We start from the raw sequence: 12,968 nt of genomic DNA, 5'->3' as shown, positions 1-12,968 counted from the left end.
GCGCATGCGATTGAAATTTCTGCATGAGAAAAATATCGTCACAATGTCCACCGCACAGGCCACAAAGCAGCTTCAAGTTGTTTCTTCAGACCGCGACGCTTTCATTGACCATATTCATAAAGGTAGGATGATTTCAGATTTTGCTTTTTGTTGTACGACGACAAAATAATATCTGTCAAACACGAAATATTTTTCTCCCAACAATCATACCATTTCGATTAATGAGGGTTCAGTGTCCTAATTAGTGTTATTGGCAACACCTGTTTTACCGGCGTACGTCGTAGGTAAATACGCCGGTAAAACAGGTCAGACACTATAGTTCTCTATCGTGACTGAAACTGACAAAAAAAAAAGAAAAAAGCTTATTTATTTTTTTTACAACCTCGGCTTTCCTTCGTGTTTATAACTGTGCTTACCAGTAGTATATTCATATATCAAAAACTAATGGTTTTATTTACACAGCATTACTTCAAAACCTATGCTCTGATGCAGTTTAATACATTTAAGCTGCATCAAAGTGTCTGGTGCATCTATTGTTAATATAATCAAATGGTGAATTTATGTCAGTGCTGCACTTACAAGTCAGTGATGTTTTATACTTGATATTTGTTTACATGTTTCTAAAAAAATCAGCTTATTTAATATTTTCTTTCAGTGTTTCTCGCGCAATTAAAATATGACATAAAGATTCTTGAGAAAATATGTAAGTAATAGGGCATTTAAATGATGCTCAACTGGCACGAAGTGGTCAAAAGGGTTTAAAAAAAAAAGAAGTACCCCCTACATCATTCTGCCTCCACCACCAGTCAAACTGCAGATACAAAGCAGAAGCAGGCAATGTTTTTCCAATCTGTTATTCTGTTTTCTCAGCTCCCAGCAGTAGCAACTGGTGTGGTCATTCGCATTTTCATCTGAATGACTGCTGCTTTCTGGCTTTCGCTCATGCAGGGCCGGCCTCTGTTAAATACTCAGGACAGCCCGCGCCAAGAAACTTTCCACATTAAAATTCACTAAAACGTCCTTCTTCCTATGATGCATGATATAAACTGAAGCAATTCATCACCACTTATAGATGCTAAGATGCATTTCACTCCTGCCCTGTCCCAAAAAGCAATTGAAGAGGTGTACCTTACAAAGTGTCTGGTGCATCTATTGTTAACACTGCATTTCTTGCTGTTAGATATTTCATTCAGCAGCTCCTTTGTGTATTCTTTTTGTATTGTATTGTTTGCTATCAAAGTCAAATCTTTTGTATTAAGAATACTAAATATATATTTTTTTATTATCTATGCAACAAAAACTAAATTGCATTACCTTTTAATTTTATTCGTATCTGAAGCTGGACGAGGTCCATGAGCATCAGTTCATGGATGTCAAAGTTATTTAATTAAAAAAAAATGCTTTAAACTAAGACATTTTAACACAGATTTATGTCTTGATATTTAAAATCATGACTACTCGTAAAGCTGTAAAAATGCTCCCTAAACTTGCTTTGTTTGATGGAATAAATTATTTGGGCTAACATTTTGCCTGGCTTCCAAAAAGTTTTGGCAAAATGGTTTTGTTTTCCTGTTTACTGTTGAGTGTGGCAGTGTGGTCATGGAAGTGGGGGGTCTGTGTGGCTGACCTTGACCCAGAGCTGTGTGGGAGGTTTGGGCAGCTAGTAGTTGTGGGTCTGCCTGGATGTCGGAAGTGTACATGTCTGGTTCCTTACACCTTCGTTCCCTGTAAAAGCTACCAGTGTTTTTTATTTATTTATTTTTTATGGCTCATAATGAAATACCATGGCTGTTTGTTGATGGGGCTCTGAAACACCTTAGTGTATTAACAGGTCTTTCATTCACAGTATCAGAGGTGATGCTGTTACAAACCTGCTCGCAAACAGAGATGTTAGTTTTGAATGTTCAGCAGTCTTCTTGGATCAAGCATAATTCAATGGATAAAATATCATTTCAAAGCCTTATCGGCTCAGATCAGTTTCAAACAGAGCTCGATCCTATGTGACAATATAACTGTTCCGTTTGTACCAGATATTTCTTGTAATTCCTGACCGAGGCTGGACAAGAAAAGGTTCACAGTGAGGTTCTTGGGTGAAAAGTCCTGCTGGACAAATTAAATAGAGACCCAGCTAGCATTTCCCTAAAAAAACATGATTCCCCCCCAATAAAAATATTCTGTGGATAAACATTTCCAAAAGTGGAATTTTTTTGGAAACTATATGTACTGTCACATCTGACATAAAACTAATGCAGCATTTCAGAAAAGAAAAAAAAAAAAAAAAAGAAAAAAACAAACCCGCAGTGTAATGATTCAAGTACGAATTGAACCCAAAACCCAGACCACAACCCAAGGAACAGCTGAAAGATCTTTATTTATATTTCGGTAAATGTGTTAGGTGATCGGCTTCCTGATCAGACTCTACAGAGCAAACAGAGTAGTGAGTGACGGGAATGAAAAGTAATTTTGCCAAGACAAGAATTAGTGGATTAACCATCAGAGGTGGTTTTAGAGGAACTCATCCATGGAGAATTGGACCAAAGTGAATTTCTATTCCTGGAACTGTAGCTGTAGAGGAAAATAAGTTGTCTGTTTATTGGGGATTGGTTCACAATCATGACTGTATGGAGGAGTTAACTCTATATGCTGCAAACTGAATCACTTTTCAGGGTCTAGTTCTCAGAGGTTGTACAGCAGAGCACACTACAAGTCCACCTCTGAATGGGATAAAAAAACAAAACAAAAAAAAACAAAACAAAAACAAACAAAAGCCTGAATGAAGCTTTTGAAATGGCTCGGTCAATATAATACAAATCAGACTGAGGTACTTTGGTGGGATCTAAAATAAGCATTTATGCTCAACTGTCCAGTGTGGATAATGTCCATCAATTCTGCAAGAGTGGTTCAAACTTCCGCTGCTGCATTACAAAGACAAATTGCCTGATAGTACAAATGATGGTAACTGCTCCTCCCTAGAGTGGTAAGTAGGTTTAGGTTACATTTTCTCTTAGGGCCACGTTGGTATGGTGAGCTTTTTCTTCCTTAAATAAATTATCATTTGTATACTTTTTATTTTTTATTCTGAAACTTGCAAGTGTGACAAAAAAAAACAAAAAAAAAAAAACAGAAGAAATCAGTAAATTATGTTCCACAGTCCTGTATTTCCACTTTTCAAAGAAGTTCTGATAGGAAAATTGCATGATATTGAGTGATTGGCATGTGACTAATAGCTTTACCCTCATTAGCAGCTTTTTAAAAAAATATTTTTCGGGGTGATCTAGATTTTTAAAGTTGCCTTTAAATCATTGTTTTCTTTTTGAGGTCTCAGGGGTAAAGATGCTCTACATCTGTCTGCTGGATTGGGCTGATTGTGTGTTCCTGCGAGACTGCCTAACACAAACCCAACAAAGGACCCAGCAGCAGCAGCACACTTCTGAAAACGTAACTTATTTAAATATGGAGGAGTTAAAATGTTGAACCCTATCAAATAATGAAACTAAAATGAAACATACAAAGTTTTAAATTTACTGCAGCAGACTTGGATGGAAAAAAATATATATATTGTTAGATGTAGCTGGATCTGGCCCAAATTGCATTTACTGAATATACTACAAAGGCATGTTCCCACTCTCCAAGCCCCAAGGATGATATGGTCTGTAATGAGTGGAACATGGTAGAAATCCCCCTGCATGCATGCTGTTTTCGGTAAATAAATAGGTGGGTAAAATTGAGTTTCTCATCAGTCAGACTTTACCCAAAGGGAATAACAAAGCAGAGACGGTTTTCAGGGAATTTCCACTTTATTTTTCGGCCTTCGTCATTCTCATATTTTATTATGAAACTTAATTTTATGCACACTGGACCAAAAACAAGCGGACATTACATGATTTTAATCCTGTTAGGATGCCAATGTCTGAACTGAAATACAGTTAGTCCCTGTCTAAAACAAACAAAAAAAAAAACAAACTCATCGCTGTGTGCCTGGTAAACTGCATGCTACGTTTCTGAACAACTTAACCTCCATTGAAAAGAAAGAAATTAAACATCATTCTGTATTACAGAACAGCTTGTGACAGTGCAAACAGAGCCATTAGGGGATATTACAGAATAGATATTGAAGCCCAACCGTTTTCTCGAATCAAAGACAGGTTCTGACATGCTGTGCTTCACAGTTGATTGCCTAATGTGAACAATTCAGGAACGTCATAATTGCTCAGCTGGAGTACTGACAGACATGCCGGAGAAGAACGCAAACAGGATGTGGCTGGAGCGATGAAAGCGTTTTTAAACAAAAAAAAAAAAAAACGGCCCAACCCCGGCACGTTGGAGGGACGCGCGTTCTCCTGGAGCGTATCCAGCTTGTTCCCTGAATCAAAGCCACTTGAATTAACTCCTGACTAACCTGATTAACCTGTTCATGGATCCGACAGATGCAGATGCAGAAATGATTTTCTGGGCTTGCAGCCAAGCGTGCCATCTTGAATGAAATGGTTTGTGTAATTAACAGAGAGGCTCGGCAGAATGACAGGGGGTAATTGTTGCGCCTGCAGATGATGTCTTATTGTCATTGAGAGTGCCTCCCGGGCTGTTGAGTACAGGCGGCTGCTGCTTTGGGGTTTGGGATGGGAAGAGACACCTGGCAGCTTTACACGCAAACCCCCTGTTGACTCTCCTCATTCTCTGCCCCCCTCCCTTCCCCGATCCAAACCCCAGCCCTTCCCATCCCTCGACATAACACCTCCGGTGAATTTTGCCGTGTGGTGTGTTTGATCACATTACCTTCAAGATGCTGCAAAGCAGTTGCACAATATCCTTGTCACATTGACTGGAAACATGACGGCGAAGGCTGCAAGGCAAGCATTAAAATTTAACCTGATCTCCACATGGATGAGCCGCAGAAAATGCAAACTCTGTGCATGTCGCCACACACCTCATGCTGTCCATGAGTATCTTTCGGAAATTTAAAAGGAGCAAGTCACTTCTGATTTGTTTTGTTTTCACAAAGTCTCTGAGACTTTCCTTATCAAGAAAGGACTTGCTTATCTTTTCTTGATAAGGAAGTTTCTCCTGGGCTTCCTTATCAGTAAACCATGAAGTCAGAGTTGACCCTGGAACCTAATTGTCAATATGCTTTTTGTGTCAGAAAGTGTGAGTTATAAAGGGGCAAGGACAGGCATTACTCATATTTTCTGCATGCACCGAGGGCTGTTCACCTAAAACATTCTGGTAGTTGTGTCTGTTTGGAAAAAACAAACAGATGCATTAACAAATTAAGCAAAGGAAGGAATCCTTTAAGTCCTCTGTGATCAAGAGCTGTTATAAACCTAGCATCCAACAACATTTGATGCACTTGTGTGGAGCTGATTTTAAAATAAAGCTTGAAGACTTGTGAATTGATGTCAAAATGGGGATAATTTATCAATTTTCTGACAGGATTAAAAACTACTGCCTCTAACACGGGATTTGCAGCTCATATTTTTATTTTGTGTCAATTTGCTTAGGTAATATCAGAAGTAAACAGGACTACGGCATTGATAAACAAAACCTGATTTATGCATCTCTCTCTCCCTTGAAGCGGTGCAATATTAGAAAATCACGTAATGGCATTATTTAAAAAAAAAGATGTTAGCAAAAACAATAAAATATATTTTCCTTATCACTCTATGTCTCATCTGTGTTTCCAACACTCTCTGACACCTTTAGCATTTTGGAAACATCTGTATAAGTTGTGTTATATAAGTTATACTCCAATAAGCTATTTAACATGCAGGTAATCTCAGGAGACTTGGATTAAATGACCCAACTATTATTGCATTTCAAACAAGCCTTAATATGGATAAGAACGCTAAGGCTCTTAATGTTGCACACACTGATGTTATGATTATAAATTTGTGACGCATTGCGCAGCCTTACTTTTTTATGCGTTCCCTCCCTGGGGTTTCCTAGTTATTGTAACTCCAGTCCTGCAGAAACTACATAGACCTATTTTAAAGTAAACAGCAGTGATGGGTAAATCTACAGATGCATTTCCCAAACTGTCAGACGGGAAGGAAGGAAAACATAAAAAGGAGACTTCACACTTCAGAAAGGGCTGTATGGTCTCAGTGGAATTCCCCACAATAAACAAAACCAGAGCAGTGATCTAAAAAAGGACCCACTGTTTCACCATGAACACATTTGAATGAGTGTTTTTGATTACAGGATACCGAGCCTCCAGATTTAGGTTTGACAGTAATGCATATGTTATTTGCAGTATTGGGTCATATTTAGTTAGTTACTTGGGTAACTTTAAAAAAACAACAAAAAAAAAACATTTATTTGTAGGAGTAGTTTTACTACACCATGCCGTTTACTTTTACCTGAGTAATATTACTGTGAAGTATCGCTAATCTAATTTAAGTACAATTTCTGGCTAATCTACCCATGATGGATAACTCCACTGAATGAAGAAAAAAACATTTAACCAATAAAGCACCAATCACAAACACACAACCTTACTGTTTGAGTGAGACTTTTTTTGTTTAATTTTTTTTACAAAACCTATTTTTTTTTTTGTATGCTGAGCCTACTGTGCCATTTGGAAGTCAAGTTAGTCGGATAAATTATAACTAAAAGTACCCTTTTCTATGTTTTATTTTCATAAGTTTTAGTTTAAAAAAATCTTTTAGATTATTTTCTCCTGTCTGAATTTGTTGTTTTGAAAACATCATTTATTAGCGTTTTGTCTTTAGACTACCACAATTAGCATTTTTGCCTGACATTTTTAAATAATAAATCAGATGTTATGATCAGTTAATCAGCTCCTGTGCAACGTTTTTGCATGGCCACTTTGTACTTTTACTCGTGCAAAACGTATGTCTCTCAAGAAACTTACTTTTTTACTTAAGTAAAATTTTTGGATACTCTACCCACTTGTGGCTATGTGCCAGAACCAACCTCCTTCCCCTCAATATGTCTAAAACATGCTCCCCTTTGCTTCTCTCCCCTAGTCTTCCTCCCCATTCTGCCCCATCCACAGATGAGACAGAAAGTAGGACATGCTCAGACAGGCTGCACCCTTAAGATGTTGCAGTGAGAGGAAACGAGGGGAGTGTGTCCTACACCACAGGTATGAAAACAGATTAGCTCCCTCACAGTCGCTGTATTACAGTAGAGCTGTACAGTTTTACAGTATGGTAATAAACTAAAAAAAAAATAATTGCTATGATTTTGCAAGGCAGGAAAAATACACTTGATATAATTACTGTGAATCAATATTGAGATTGAAGAACGGACCGGTAGACTGCATCCATGTTACATCATGCGCTCTCTCCTCCTGAAAGCTGACTAATCATTGTTTGGTGTCTGTGCGATTTCAAGGCAGGACCCGTGACAGAAATACCATGTGGAATACATGTGTAAAGCCTCCCTTCTCATCACATGAAGCGTTCAGTAGCTCTGTAGATGTCTCTGTAATGTGCCTTAGACACGACTGTCTGATAGAAAGGAAGGGGAAGCATGCAAGAGCAAAGGTAGAGCTGTAATCTGGTGGACTGCACTGATTAAAGGGGAAGAATAAAATAAGTGTATTGATGCATATCCAAGGGCTGCTTTAATTTTTTTTTATTTGACCTTTATCTATACAGGTCATTTAAGCCCCATCAGTGCACACATATCATGCTGAATGAGATAACTTGACCTGTAAAGGTATTAATTGTTGCAGAAGCGTAACGACTATCATACATTAAACTTCAGCTCTCTGTTGTTGCGTCCTGAATAAACATCCAACATACTTTAAGAGACATGTTGGCTGTTTTCTCTTTAATAGCTTCTTTAAGGGTTTATATTTGCTTTGATTTTATATTTGAACACTTCACTGATGCTGATAATACCCAACTTTAAGCCTTTTTCCCCTCTGTAATTATCCACACTGAAGAGTGTTATTATTGGAATCTGGTAGATATTGGCTATGATTGGATTTTTTTTTTCCTGTTTCTCAAAAAAAAAAAAAAGAAAAAAAAAAAGAATGGTAACCATCTGATTTCTCATTCTTAACTCAAACTGCAGTTGATTGTGTATATTTCCGTTTTTACTAAAGACACTCATAAATGATTGCACATGCATTTATTTTTCTTCAAAATGTCCTGGCAGCTGTGCTTGCATCGTGATCTTCATGCTCAAGTCTTCCAAGTGATTTTATTTTATTTTTTTCCTACTTTTTCTGTTGACATCGATAGTTGCCGTGACACCAGCCTGACTTCATATTTTTTTTCCCTTTGCAAGGTGACCAGGGAACAATATCGCCTCACTCTGCTAATGATAGGCTTAACCTGATATTCTTGCCCTATCCACTGTCAACCCTGCTGTGTAATTCATAGGCCAATTGTGTAGCACTTTTTTCATTAATATTAAGTAGCATTCCCTGGCCACTTTGCCTGAAGAAAAAAAATTACATGTCCTGCCGTATGTTAGTGAAGCATGAGATGTTACATGTGCTGACTTGATTGTCGGACTTTAACTCAAACATTAGTTTTCTAGGGGAGATGAATATGTCTTGGGAAACATTTGTTGCTGCTTTTAAATCTAATTGTTTCTTTGGCTAGAAAGTGAGAAGAAAATGTCAATGTAGAGAATTTTGTCTGGAAATGTTTTCAAGTCAACTGGGATTTTACTTGACACAAAGTTTGTTTGTGTTTTAAAAGACAAGATGATTGCAGAGTCCCATACTGTCTTCAGTATCTACAAATTTAATATCTCAAAATAAAAGGAAGAAACTTAGCTGAATTACATCCAGCCTTCCTGTTATCTCCTGACAGTCTGTCTCTCTCTTGCCCTATTGCAGTCTCAATGAACCATATTTAAATAACTGCATTTTCTCTGACTTTATTTTTCTTCTGTATTATGAATCATATATAAATAGCAGACGGTGTGTAGTTGTTGCTTGTTTTACTGTCATTTAGTACATCTCACACAAATAACGCAAGTCAAATAAACATTCTGGTTGACAGCAATTTTCTGGTTGTGTGTCAACTTCACTTGCATCTTTATTATCAAAGCTGCTGTTTGAAAACACCTCAGGGAGCCCGAGGATTAGATGAGACAAATTCATTAATTAGGAAACTCTCAACATACTCTCTTAGAGGAGAGAAAAAGAAATGAAATGGGACAGCATATTAATTATTCAAACTCGTCACATTTACCAGCATTAACTCATGTGACGGGGGCTGACAAGGTTGTGCTGATTAGCTATTTACCTGCTGGACCTGCCTTTAAATTTGACTAAAAAAAAAAAAAAAACAATTACACACCCCTACAAAACAAAACAAGAGACAAGCAAACAGACTGGAATCCAGGAACAGTTCTGTTTTAAACTTCTGCAATAAGAGCATGTCGGTTGTCTTTATACGCATCGGATGTCATGTGAATATTTGTTTGCCTGAACACATCACTTGTGAGTGCCACTTTCAATGTGTTGATGGAAGACATGAGAGGGTGCACTGAAGCAGCAGACAGTGCTGTTTGTGTGGCTGGAGTTTGATTACTGCTCCCTCCCCCCCGCTGAGACACTTAAATGCGGTCAGACACATACCGGCTGATGGCCATCAATAATGCACACGATGGAGGATCCAGCAACCTGCGTTAACAAGGAACTCTGCTGTGTCCCTGCTGGAAGATTCCTCAGATTGATGGCTTCAATTTTCTTTCTGATGAGGCAAGGAGAGAAGAAAAAAATCAGACTAGTCTGTGTGGGAATATTGTAATGTGATCTAATGCTTGATTATTAACATTGGGTGGAAAATTAGTCTTTGTAATGGTTAAAGCATTCACTAACAAATGAGGCAATATCTAACAGTCTATCAGCAGGGGGTCCTCTGCCAGCTGTTGGCATAATAATGTGTTGAAGAGAAAATATACTCAGGATGCCAGGGATAAAGGAAGTCGACTTGGAGAAAATCCCCTAAAATGCTGAGCTTCTGCACATTGTATCTAATAGTTACCATTCTGTCATCAGCCATTAAAGCGTGTCCACATTCACACAAAAATGAAATCACTTAAAAGGAGTTTTTAAAAGTCCAAACTGAGAATGTTTGGGAATTTGGGCCTATTCATTTTTTTAAAGAAATGTATTATCGTTGACAAAACTAGCTGTTTCCATCTTACATGCGTGCCTTACATCAAAGAAAAATGGCAGCATTGCTGTGTGTGTGTGTGTGTGTGTGCAATTGTGGGCTCATCTGCGTGCGTGTGCAGTCTTGTGAGCACAGAGCTGCGTTTCTTCTTCGCTTAGTCGATGTCTCATTCAAACCTCAGTGGTAAGACTTTGTGCTCTACACTCAATAACTACCACATCAACCAGGAAACCATTGGCCAGCCACTTCCTTGTGTTGGTCCATCACCAGCAGCCCACTCACAGCCTCAGTAAGGCCTTGATGTAATGGACCAGAGCATTCCTGTATTGTGGAGTAGCCAAGGCGGTTTTCTGGAACAAAAGCGGTGGAAGCTCCATGCCTTCCCAGTGATTGCATAAAAATTTGAATGGAGCCTAGCTGAGGCTTTTTCTCTGCAGACTCGTGGACACAATGGCAGTTTGGGTTTCCAGGAAGCAAGATGGTCGGTTAGACAAATGAAAACATCTTCCGCATTGAAGCAATTTCTTCTGCATAATTTCCTCCATTCCCTTATTGACTATTACAGAAATTGCCTGCAACACAACAGCATTTCAACATCACTTACAGTTTTAGGGTCAATACATTAATGTAATGAATTTATTCATAGCTGTCTCCCAGTCTGGAGCTGGTGGGCATTCGCTTTAATAGTGCTGACATCTGTGTGTGGACATTGCCCTCCGAGCATCGTTTCTCACAAACGGGGGCCGGGGATTGTTTCTGTGTATGTGTGCGTGGGTGCGCGCGCGCGCGCGTGTGTGTGTGTGTGTGTTTGGTGTTTTTAGTGGTAATGATAAACACAGTCTTGGTGGAATATTTGACTTCATACCATAATACATGAGGTGCACAAGTCATCGAGCAGCCGCCCAGCCATTCTGAGTCGTACCTGTAGTGTGTTATTCACCATGTGACTTGAGATTCTCCACATGCCACCAACACTTACACATTTCATGCTCCATCAGACACGCACGTAATCTGATGGGGTCAGGTAAATTGAAACATGCAGTGGATTGTATCGGTATGTTTTTTTTTTTTTTTTGGTTTTTTTCCACATTTTCCATTCTTTTCTTATTTCCATTCATTAGGAAACAGGATGCAGTGTTTCTAAAAAAAAAAAAAAAAGATGCTTGCAGCCTGTATGTGAAGCATAGAGATAAAAAGCCATTTTTTCTCTGTACTATGAGTTCCCATTTTGATCAAAAGATGGGAGTTACTCATCGCTCATCTGACTGAAGCTATCCTCTCCACTTTAAACATTCATTTTCTTGTCTTCAGGGCAATGGCTTCCCTTGCACTTGTTCAAAGACAGAAAATCAAATGGGGTTTTGCATTTAATAGTAACTGAATCTCAGAGAATGGAATCATGTACATTTGACAGCTGAAGACATGGAGTAGAAGCAGAGTGGGTGGAAAAAAACTGCATTTTTTTTTTCATTTCTTGCAGGAGAAACATTTTCCAGAAGTATTGCATTCAGACGTGAAACCTGGCGAAAAGTTGAACTGTTAAAATACATTGGTGTGAAAAAGTGTTTGCCTCCTTTCCTGATATTGTATTTTCCTTGCATGTTTGTCACACTTAAGTGTGTCGGAATATGAAACCATTTTAAATATTAGTAAAAGCAAAATACAGTTTTTAAATTAAGGTGTTCATTTTTAGTGGAGAGAAAAAGTCCAGATCTTTATGGCTCTGCGTTTAAAAAATATATGTATTCATTGAGATACCAAAGAACTAGAAATGACTTGGTAAAACTTTGAGCACAGAGAGCCATTAAGCGACTGCCAAGGATGAGGAGAGTCAAAGTTAAACTTAATGAGGCAGCTGTCGGCCATTAACCCGATACTGCATACAGTCTTCGATTCATAGTGTTTACAGTTTCCAGACTGCTGGATCTGTTACTTTCTTTCTAATTTGTTACATAATTTCTTTAGATTTCCAGTTCAAGTTCCAAAATACTTTATTGATCCCAAAGGGAAATTAGATGTTGTAACTCATATGAATTCAAGATTCTTCATATTGCATCCTCTTAATTACCCTAGCCACTCACGCAAGACATGTTGTACCGGAAACGTATACAACTTGTTGACCATAAATATATTTATAATGTGTTGACATAAAATAAAACATGTTTTCTCATATGTTAATTTGCAGTACCAGAGTCTGGGTAGTTCACTTTATTAGCTTTTGCCTGTTTAAGTCCACAAAAAACAAACAAACACAAAAAAAAAACAGGTTCAAGCTACACAAAGTGTGGACAAACTCACTACACTCCGGTACTCTGAGCATTTCAACTTGTGTTAGTAATAAAATAAAACTTGATTGGAGGAAGTTGCTAAATCTACACTGGAGGAAAAATATAAACAATATATGCAGATGTGCCATAAAAATAAAAACCAGAAGTAAATGTCCAGGAGCAAACTAGCAAGGGCACTAAGGAGGTAGTCTGTAGGTTGCCACAGCTAAACTCGGCGTCCTTCTTTTTAAGTGCCAATAAAAGCTGGCAGGCTTGTTGGTGATATAATGGCTTTCAAGGAGATGCCCTGCAGAAGTGCAAAGAGGTGAAGAGTCTATAGAAATAGAAAACGTGTTGGTAAACTTTTATTTAGTTGTCGATAGGTGTTTGAGAGTAGAAATGAAATCTGCATTAAAAGAACGGAGAACATCAGTGGGGAACAGCGAAATGTTGATATGCATATTTTACAGCTGCTGCAGAGTGCAGGAGGTGCAAGGGTGTGTAAGTGGTGGGAAGACATGGTAGAGGTGCCTTTGATTTCTTTCCAGAGTGAAAAGTAAAAAAAAAAAGAAGAAAAACCTTAACAGTGCAATGG

At 38.2% G+C, this 12,968-nt stretch overlaps 1 long non-coding RNA gene across 1 annotated transcript; it reads left to right on the top strand.

Annotated features, from left to right (window-relative positions):
• Window positions 1-34: 34 nt before the first annotated feature.
• LOC106961439 (uncharacterized) lies at window positions 35-7,931 on the top strand. Its single transcript, XR_001427771.1, has 3 exons — window positions 35-122; window positions 7,016-7,105; window positions 7,357-7,931. It is a non-coding gene; the product is annotated as an uncharacterized LOC106961439 (long non-coding RNA).
• The last annotated feature ends 5,037 nt before the right edge of the window (window positions 7,932-12,968 follow it).

This window comes from Poecilia latipinna, unplaced genomic scaffold (assembly GCF_001443285.1).
Source record: "Poecilia latipinna isolate Pla-1442-1.1 unplaced genomic scaffold, P_latipinna-1.0 Scaffold1301, whole genome shotgun sequence".
NCBI classification, from domain to species: Eukaryota; Metazoa; Chordata; class Actinopteri; order Cyprinodontiformes; family Poeciliidae; genus Poecilia; species Poecilia latipinna.
This window is presented reverse-complemented; position numbering and strand designations above follow the sequence as displayed.